This window comes from Tachypleus tridentatus, chromosome 1, assembly GCF_004210375.1.
Source record: "Tachypleus tridentatus isolate NWPU-2018 chromosome 1, ASM421037v1, whole genome shotgun sequence".
In the NCBI taxonomy this organism is placed as follows: domain Eukaryota; kingdom Metazoa; phylum Arthropoda; class Merostomata; order Xiphosura; family Limulidae; genus Tachypleus; species Tachypleus tridentatus.
In genome coordinates this window covers 75,671,046-75,681,904 of record NC_134825.1, presented here as the reverse complement: position 1 = coordinate 75,681,904, position 10,859 = coordinate 75,671,046, and the positions used below count along the sequence as shown (strand labels likewise).

The 10,859-nt window shown below is 33.0% G+C and overlaps 1 protein-coding gene across 2 annotated transcripts in view; it reads right to left on the bottom strand.

Moving 5' to 3' along the window:
* The window catches only part of LOC143252726 (kazrin-like), a 75,118-nt gene extending 67,704 nt beyond the window's left edge, over positions 1-7,414 (bottom strand). For both annotated transcript variants that reach the window (XM_076505308.1, XM_076505317.1), the window contains exons 1-2: positions 6,991-7,414; positions 4,994-5,157 (exon numbers count right to left, since the gene is read on the bottom strand). The gene's annotated coding sequence lies outside the window, so the exon portion shown is untranslated. The remainder of the gene's footprint in view (positions 1-4,993; positions 5,158-6,990) is intronic.
* Between the last annotated feature and the right edge of the window lie 3,445 nt (positions 7,415-10,859).

Sequence of the window (10,859 nt, the reverse complement as noted above, 5' to 3'; positions counted from 1 at the left end):
TGAATTTCCCACTCATACAGGCAGCACCGTCATACCCTTGTCCTCGCAGGTAAGCCATGTCAATACCATATTTTGTCAGATTGGTTATGATAACATCAGTCAAGTTTCTGCCTGTCAAATCATAAACAGGTATAAATTGCAAAAAAATATTTTCTCATTGCAACAGAGTTGTCATTGGCATGAAAATATCTAACACACAGCGAAAACTGTTCAATGCCTGAAATATCTGTTGTTTCATCAGCTAATATTGAGAAACACTTTGCAGCATTAACCTTGTTGACCAAAGCATCAAGAACATGAGTATTACAGGCATTGATGATTTTATTTTGAATTTGAGGACTCAGATACATAGCATTCCTCTTTGTGCTCTTAAGACTTGCTGAAAGCTTGACATCACCCTTTGCCCTGTAGCACAAAATTGCCCAAATATTCCCATCATTATTGATGGGCTCCTCATCAGTTTCACCAACAAACATTGGACCAGAATCATATTTTTCCCTCAAAGCGAAACCCTGTCTCCCACACAGCAATACAGTATCAATAACAGGCATTAAATATTGCTTGCTTGTAAGTTGCATCAAGCTGCAAGTGCACAAATGAACTTGTGTTTACGACCTGTAGGAAATTGTTAACTTTTTCTTTGCTGTCTTGGTGGTACTATTTCAATTCATGTGCCTTGAAGTCTTCAACAGCCTTCTTCCAGTCTGTGTATGGAAATTTCACTAGTTGTCCCAATTTCTGGCTTTCAACACCAGCACCATCAGGAGCAAAAAGACAGCAGTACTTGTAGAAAGCACCCTTTGCATGTTGACTGTAGAGTAGCCATCTCCACTGTGAAAGCCAACAATGCTGAAAATGCAGCTTTCTTGGACCACACAGGGGAAAACATAACCACTCCCTAGCTTCCAGGCATTCTCAAGGAGGTATTTTTTATTTGAGCGTTTATCTGAAAAAGACAGGAAGACATAGTTCTAATTAAGTTATTTTGCACATAAAAAAGTTTATTATGAGATTACAATAACCTTGAAGAAAAAGGCTTAGAGCTGTACTTCACAGAGCAGGTCTAACATCCTGTGGCTGTAGGCTTACAATCACTAGCAGCAATGAATATTCAGTCTAAAACACAGTGTTTGCATGATTTTTAATACAAAATTAATATAATGAGGAGTTGACTTACCTGTTTACCAATGCTGACATCATCTGAAATGTAATTTCCAATATCCCAGACTGAACCTGAGGTGGTAGTGGCAGCACTGGTAGAAGGCCACGGTTATGACTCTGACAATTTAGTTGACAATTCTGATTGAACCTGATTGGCTGCAGCAGATTGATAAGGTTCAGCCTCACGAATGGGTTTAAAGAACCCATGCAATGTCTTTTGCTTTTTCAGGCTTGACATAGTGAATGATTGTTTATCTCAACTTCCGTTTGTCAATGTCACATTTTCAGTACCAATGGCACCATCTATAGTGAATGATTCACTAGAGATGGCACCAATGGTACTAGGTTAGTGCCATGGTGCTCCCAGCCTGCCACAGTGCCACCCACTGTTTATTTGTGAAGTTAATTCTTGAAATCCAGGGAATCTGAACATACACTGTCCATGATACTTGAATACAGATTATAGGCACTACACATATATTTTACGCTCTCCTGAGTGACTATATTTTACCCTCTACAGGCTTCAGATCAGTTTGCTTTACCCTATCATCAGAACTTAGAATCAATTTTATCCATTTCGGATTCAGACCTGATTAATATGCTCATTTATCCCATGCTCAATGTTCTCACCTTCATCTTACTCTGACATCTATGCTATGGTGCTTGTCCACCATCCACTTCCTCTCCAAGGCAATCCACCAAGATCCTGGAGGTTTTACAAGGGATACATTGCCTCTAGATCCCACCACACATTCCCATCTCTCCGAGGTTGAACAGGATCTTCTCTCTCAAAATGCAATCAAATCTGTTATTCACTCTTCTTCAAGGTCTTATTCTAAACCATTTATGGTATCCAAGAAAACCAGAGACTGGTAGCTTATGATCTGTTACACCTCAATTGATACCTTGCTTTACCATAAAGTTGTTTATCACCATAATATATGCTTTTTACTCAACTTTATGTTTGACCAAGTAAATGTCTTGAATACCTAAATACATATTGGCATATCTATTGTATCAAGACACAATCTTTAGTTCATTCATCACAGGGTAGTTTTTAAGTTTCGTGATCTCCCATTTTGGCTTGCTTTGGAGCTATATGGCTCTTGTTAAGTGGTCGAGACTTTTGCCAGACATATTCATGCTCAAGGATTAGCTTACATTGTTACATGAATAACTGGTTTCTGTTATCTTATTCCAAATTGAGTCCACCCAGCACAGTACTTTGTTTCTTTTGGAGGTGGCTTGGGCTGGTTGGTTATTCAAGTTGGAGAAATTCTTCCTTGCTCTAACTCTATATTTAATCCATTTTCATGTTGTTTTTTAGACACTCATTTCACTCAATTCCAACCTTCTCCTATTCAGCTCTATTTGTTGGAACTGACAGTTCTCAACACCTTTACTGTTTATTATAATATTACTCACAAAGACCTATCTCTTTTGGAGGTGTGGTCTTCTATGGCAGCACACATCCTCATGGGTCATGCTCATATGAGATCTTTTCAGTGGACTCTCCATATCCAAACCTTTTGTTTTTCCCAGGACCATAAAGTTTTTACCTTTTATATCTTATGTTGTGTGCCTTTTGGATTAAATGGCCTTCAAGGCATGTAGTTTTTCTTTATTGGGGTGCCAATGTGGTGCTGTATTGTGTTCCATGTTTCATTTATCCCTTAAGGTATATTTCCTTCTCATTTTGGCCTGTGAACATCAAGATTTACATGTATTTATACTGTATTTATACAAAAATGTTTAGAAGTGAGTAGTTTTCCTAGATTTGCAACTGTAATGTAAATCACTTACATGTATCAGCCCCCAAATATAGTTTCCTATCATGTTTTAATTATACGCTCCTTGGTAGCAGTGTTCAAGGTCCAGTATATCTCGATAGAAACGCTCACCTTGCTCCTCTGAGTATGCTCCCATGCTCTCCTTGAATTTATCAAGATGAGCATCAAGGATATGGACTTTCAGGGACATCCTACAGCCCATTCTGCCATAGTTCTTAACCAGAGCCTCAACCAGTTCCACATAATTTTCAGCCTTGTGATTCCCCAAGAAGCCCTGAAATACTCTGACAAAGCTGCCCCAAGCTTTTTTTCCTTTCTACTGAGCTTCTTGGGGAATTTTGTGAAGTCCAGGATCTTCTTTACTTGTGGTCCAATGAAGAGACCAACTTTGACCTTTGCCTTTGACAGCTTAGGGAAGAAATCTCGAAGGTACTTGAAGGCTGCAAACTCCTGATCAAGAGCTGTGACAAATTGTTTGATAAGACCTAATTTTATGTGCAATGGTAGGAACAATACTTTCTGGAGGTCCACTAGTGGCTAACACTTAACATTGTGTCTCCCCGCAGAGAACTCAGTCCATTGTGGCCAATGCTTCCTGTTGTAGTGCACTACAGTGTCCCTGCTGTCTCAAAAGCAAAGATAACATGGAAACTTGGTAAAGCTTCCTTGGAGACCCATTAGGAATGCCACCATTTTGAAGTCTCCAATAACCTCCTAGCCATACTCATCATATTCAAGGTTTCTAGCAAGGTCTACAATGATCACTTGCACCCAGATGTCTTCCAATGTCTACCCTCTCAGCCATTCCTAAATTTAAAGTCAACAATAAATCTAAAATAGCATTGTTTCTAGTAGATTCTGTGATTAACTGGTGAAGAAAGCCATACTGAACAGTTCCTAAAAACATTTCTCCCTCATGGTTTGACTCCCTATTTCCCAGCATTTCCCAGTCAATATGTTTGAAATTAAAATTACCCATAATTATGAATTCATTAACAGCTGAAATCTTAATCTCACTGTAAAGCTTCTCATTAATTTCATCAGTTTCATCTGGTGGTCAGTAACAAATTCATACTAAGAGCCACTTAAAGCAAAAAAGCTTTAAATCCATTAATATAAATCCAACTGAATTCAATCTCCTTGATGTTATCTTTAATATCCTCATATTCAAAAGAATGCAACTCATATCATAGTCCTTTATTTGGGACACGATAGTCACAAGTTCACAAATAAAACCCATTTATTGCAACTATTACATCTAACAGACCATGAACACCCAACTCCTACACTAGTCTTAACCACTGTATTTATGCTTATAGCCTAAAAATAAATACTTAATACTAAATACCAGTAGTTCATTGTTAACACTGTACCTGTTAACCTTGGCATTAAGAACCAATATTATTATTTCTTATCACTACTGTTTTCACAATAAAGTTTATATTTAATTATATAGAACTTAAAATAAGAGTTTAGTAACTTATTAGAACTACCAACATATGTAATGTAATGTAATGTATCACTTAATTTGATTTTATAACCTACTTCAATAAGTTATAACAGTACAAGTTGAATGTAAAACAACACGAGAAAAACTAGTTTCTAGATTACATTAATTTAATAAAACAATGTATCTATCCTGTTTTACAATTTCAACTCATGACAGATGAGTTTATAAGCATTTACATAACTTTTCTGATAGTTTTTATCCTTTCTCATATACTGCATTCATATAAAAATCTCTTAATTGAAAGACAATAGCTATATCCAAATCCACAGATATTCCTCAGGTACACGTAGTAGTAGACATTTTGAAATGCACATACAGCATAAGAAAGATTATTTTTTTATATGTCATCAATTTTAGAAAATTGTAAATCCTTTACTGTGCAAAGGACAACAAAAAGATTGACACTACCAGTATAATGGCAGTATAAAGTACTTGTAAGCTTGTATAAGAGTTGAAAACGTAAACAAAAACAAAGAAAAAGAGAAAATTCAGCATTTTAGTTAAATTTATGGATAAGCTACAGTCTTCTTACCTGAAAAGTTGTGTCATTCGTTGCTCTCACTTTCTTAATATCTCAATGATAATTGCCATCACATTTGGGATTATTTTAAAATTAACCTGAAATCACTCCAGATACTCTTTGTAGAATCAGCCAATCCAGTTCTCCTTAACAAAAATCTTTGCCTCTTTTAACTCCTAGAGACAACAAACAATTTAAACCCTAAAATATAATGATGGAAATAAAATTTTTCTCTAATTAACTGGAATACATAAGGTTCAATCATTACAGATTAGTATGTAATGCTATATTATATATATAAGTTAAAAATAATGTAAAAAATGTTTGGAGTTCTGAAAATTCATTTTGAAATGGGTTGATTTTTTGCTGATCAAATCCAACTAGGCCTGTTAATAACATTTTTTTTCCTTTGTAAGCTTTATGAAAATAAGTACAATTACAAGAGTTGAATGTAGCAATACTATAAGTAAGACTATTAATGTACTGTATTTACTCACTCAACTGTTTTGATTTCACCATACAATATTTGCATTTTGAACAATAATCAGAAAAATTGCATAACTTTCTGCATTTTAAAATACACAAATTCATTTGGATATTTCAGGCTTCAGAAAATATAAAAATATCAAAGTTCAAAATTCAGTCAAAATATCCCTAGAAATAACAAAACTTACACAAGCAAAATATTGCTTTCACCTGAAAGGAAAGTTAGTTTGGAAAAATCAGATCTTTAACAAAGTTATCTGTCATTCTGTGCACTGAACTTTTTTCCCAAAAGTTATATATGAGAATATCATATACTTACATGGTTACAGGATTTAAACTGATCTCACGCAAAGTAGCCCTCTAAGAATCTTCAACTCTTCAATGTTATATTCAATTTTATATAAATTATTTATTCCCTAAAGTTATTGGTTGTTACCTTATGTATACTTAAATGATGTCATGTTACCGATTCTGAACTTCAAATTCTTGTTATGATAGGAATTCCTTTCAACAACATATTTTACAAGAAACTGCTTTCCTGAAAGCCATTCATCAGTTTTCACAATATCTTTGATATTGGTCAAGAGACAAGGAAAGGTTTTCAATTTCCTATTTCACCATTGTCAAGATGAAGATATTCTTTGTCTGACTGACAAACATGCTTCAGAATGAAACTTTTGAGAAGCAAAGAATTTTCTTAGATTAACTTTTAAAAATTACTTTTCTATATACATGCTTAAAAGAAAGTATATCAGTATGAGTAACTAAATTCTAAGTGTCAAACGTCATGACTTAAATTATTTGTAGTATTGAGGAAAGAAAACAAAATATGAATATTATTGTTGAGTAGTCTTCAACATCCATATCATTTGAAATTTAAAGGATAAAGCCAAATGGATTTTTTATCTAGTTTTTAAGCTATTTAAGTATAATTACAGATCTGTTTACATAATATTTCAATCAGATTTTAGTTGTAATATTTTAGCTAGTTTTGGTCTCCTTATTACTTACTTTTTTTTACAATTTGTTTATTGAAAATTCATTATAACTTTAAAATGTACGCAAGACCACAAAATATAAAGTAATTTAAATACGAGAAAACTAAACACAAAGTATTTTACAAAAATACACTTGACTCCTGTCATTTTGTTTTTGGCTAAAACTCTAAATTATTGACTCTTGAACAAGTTATATAATTATGTATTTTGTTCTGATGGTTTAGTTGGCTTATGTTCCCTTTTATTTCCCACAGTAAATTTACGTAAAACTAAACCCAATTAAGTTCTAACATTCGAGCTTGCAGTTAAAAAATCGATTATGATTACATCCCCTCACATTCTCAAGTGGTCTGAACTGGTTTACTAACTCTGCACTTTTTGTTCAAAATAATTATGGATATGAAAAACAAAATGGGAATATTATATAAATGCGCATACATATCTTCTATATTTTAAAAATCACAACAAAAATTGGTCTTTATTATAAAAATAAAACAAAAAGAATCTCCAGAGTTGTTCACTTACCAAGCGGTAGAAAAAAAAACACACTAAAATATTACTTTTATTTCTACAGCCACCCTTAAATTCCATATTTTACGAGCGAGCAATGTAGTTTAAACTTAAGAGGAAAAAAAAAAAAAACGTGTCTCTAGGGTCGTTTACTATTTTGAGCTTCAAAGCTATTATCCCAAGTTTTTTGTAGAAAACAAATATCCTTGAGAATTCCCTGCTCTTCCTCAACTACCTTCAAATTCATCTACGTCTGTTTGTATTTAATTACAATGCTACATAAACGTATGTTTACATTGTGCCTACACCGGGGTATTGAAACTATTATTTCTAGCATTATAAAACTTCAAGCTTGCCACTGTGAGACAAACAACAGTGATTTGATACAGTACTAAAAGAATTAGGGGTCTCCAAGGTCGTGTACCTACAGGGGGCCTGAATGTTAGAAAATTTAATAATTTTAATGTTTTCTTGAAACAGGTTTTTAACTATATAGCATTTCATTGCTAATCATCTTTATTTTGTCATATTAATCTAACTTCAATTCCAGCAGTCTTCTGGAACTGTTTTTATACATGCTTATAATAATTTATAAGAAACACATTTATTCAAATCAAGTACCTTAGGGACCAGAATGATCGACTGTGGTAATAAGGTACATTGGTATCTGTGAGGAGTTTAAAGTAATTGCAAGAGGGCAGATTCAGGAAATGTAACACAGAGAATAACATTAAGTACGCACAGTGCAGGAAACATTGCTAAACGTAAGTGAAGAAGTAAAACAAGATCTTTATTTACAAACGCCGACTTGACTTCTTTAAATCGAGTAGGGAAAGGCTTGACTAAACCCGTTCACATACAAGAAAAGAACAGAGAAAATTATACCGCACTTTATTCAAGTGCAGTATTTAATAATTCTCAGCTGTATGTGTTATCGACAATTCCAAGTAAATTATACATGGAAGAAATCACTCTATTCATACCAATCTGTATAAATATTTGTTTCAACCTTTGCAAAGAGCTCCCTCACTCTTCAAAGAGCCAAAGTTATAACAGTTTTTATTGTTTTCTTATGTTACAGTAAAAAAAAAAAAAAAAAAGTTACAATATTTACCTAAATAAAAACATTAAGATATGTTTATGATCTTTAGGTGTCCAATTAATACGAATAAAAGTTAATGCAAAACGCTTGCAAGAAAATGTAAAAGCACTACTTGAATATACGTGATTGCATATGTATTCTAAACTAGGTATGAAAGATGGAAGTTATGATAGTAACTATTTCAGCTACGTCATGGCGTCCAATTTCTACAACGCTTAATCTTCCCCACCTATATTTATAGAACTTTTACTCGAGTAACTTTACTGTGAAAATACATGATGAGCTATCGGATTAAATACAAGATTCAAAAGTTAGTATCATGGTTTTTATATAGGCTAGCATAAATGCTATCGAAAACTTAAGTCCGATGCTTATAAGGATAGACTTTGAGCCAGTTTTCTACTTTGTAGTTGCTGACTCGTGTTTTATTATCTTCACGACTTTGTTGAAGCGTTATATCAATCCATAATGAAATTAGATATATTTATGTATTTAATAGCAGTTGCTGATACTGAGAACTTAGGAGTCATTACTTGAAGAATAATGCCAATGTGCTTTGAACACTAATGGTCACTTTTATGTAATGTTGTCTGTATGGAGAGAGTTCCGGCAATAAATGAACATCCTTTTCAAGGTAAAAATCATCAGTGAATCATATAGTGCCACAAATTTCTTCTTCATCTTCCAAGTATTCATAAGTGTGCTTATTTGTTTGCACTTGTTTTCTTTTGTTGTTGTTGTTGGTTTAATGAATAACGAGACTTTGTAGATTCGTTGTTTTTAAATTTGCACAATTAAATATAAAATGTATGACTTTTTTTTTAATTTGCAGTGCTGACTGAAGAATAAAAACATTATGTAAAAACTGCAAATAATTTCAGAGAGAAAAGTTTAATTATTTGTTCCTGACGTTTCGGCTCACGCCTTTACCAAGAGTCATAGGTTACCAAACTGATTTTAAATGACAGTTACTGAAAACAATATATACAATGGAAAAGTGTACATGTTACGTGATACAAGTATGGTGGAACAGTTTTAAGTCGTTGCTCATAAAATCAGAGAAAACGATAATAATAATATAAAAAATAGATAAAATCAATAATAATAATAAATTTTAGAAGGGCCAGGCATTATGCCAGTTAATGGAAGGGTGTCTTGATTGAATCAAAAGTGATTCCTTATATTTTCTGTTGAGAAAATTGTCACAAGTTTCTGAAATAGTGATTGCATAAGGCGTCCATTTGATTGTTTGTTTTGAATTTCGCGCAATGCTACTCGAGGGCTATCTGCGCTAGCCGTCCCTAATTTAGCAGTGTAAGACTAGAGGGAAGGCAGCTAGTCATCACCACCCACTGCCAACTATGGGCTACTTTTTTACCAACGAATAGTGGGATTGACCGTCATATTATAACGCCCCCACGGCTGAAAAGGCGAGCATGTTTGGTGCGACCGGGATTCGAACGCCTTTACACACTTGGCCATGCCGGGCCCCATTTGATTGTGTCAGTTATTTTAAGTAATGTTCAGCGGTAGCTTCTTTACTGTCAAGATTTCCAGAATAATTCAGATATGAAACCATAATACTGCGATGTGTAAAATTCTTTATTTTTAAATACAAGTTTTGTAATAAATTAAAATATCTTATAATATAATATCTAATGTTTCGTTTTGTAAATATTCACTGAGACAGTCACATTATTATTCTCAAATGATTGTGTTTTAAGCTTTGATTTTGTAAACAGTTAATGTACGTTAGTCTAATTTTCACTTCTATATTTAATTCGGATGACATGCTTTTTCTAATTACCGTCTTAAAAAGGACGAATTTTTTATGATTACAGAATTGATTGAATTTCTCAATAACTTACAATAATTTAAGATATAAGCTTACTCTTTCACCAGTTATAATGTTAGGCTTAAAATATATTCTCATGTTCACCTCTATGTAAGTAGCTCGGATTTCATTCATATCTCTAATTTTAACAAACGCTTAACAAACTTTATTGTAAATCATTTTACCACAACGATATATAATAAATGAACGACTTACTGTTTAACCAATCAACACATAGCAACATTTACCATTTTATAATTTTCTATAGAATATTTGCTTAAAATACAAAGCTTACCATACAATTAAAATTCATAAAGAGTTGTGGTTTTAGAGTACAGCTTGTAACCCAACTTTTTTTATGTGTAAATCAAGACGTTTGCAATGATTGCACATATTTTAAAATCACACTGATACTGTCTAATATATCTAACTCACATTGCATTAATAAACTTTGATTATTAAGAAATACAAAGGGTCATTGGCAGGAGAGGTTGTTTTGTTGTCAAATAACGAGACCTCTTCCTTCTTGAAACTGGCAGAATAAAATTATTAGTGTTAAGTGGTCTGGGATTAGAAAAAATACACACAGGCATGCGCCTTTTTTTTGTAAAAAATATATTATTTCTAATTTGCAATGATATGTACAAGTCATATAACTTTATAATGATTCAAACGTATATTTTAAATATTTTTTGGCAAATCATAAATTAAATTGCACTGTAACATTTAATTTTGACAGTTCACCAAAGCATCAAAATACACTTTTCACAAGTGAGTATAATTTATAATCAAAAAGAGGTGACAATCATCTTCTTAAAAGAACTTTTAATTGTAAATCATGTGGCTATTCTTTCATGTTTCATAAATCCAATGTGTTTACTGTTTGCCATTACAGAATATACTTTACAACAACGATGTAAACTCAAAGATTTTACAAACATACTGAAA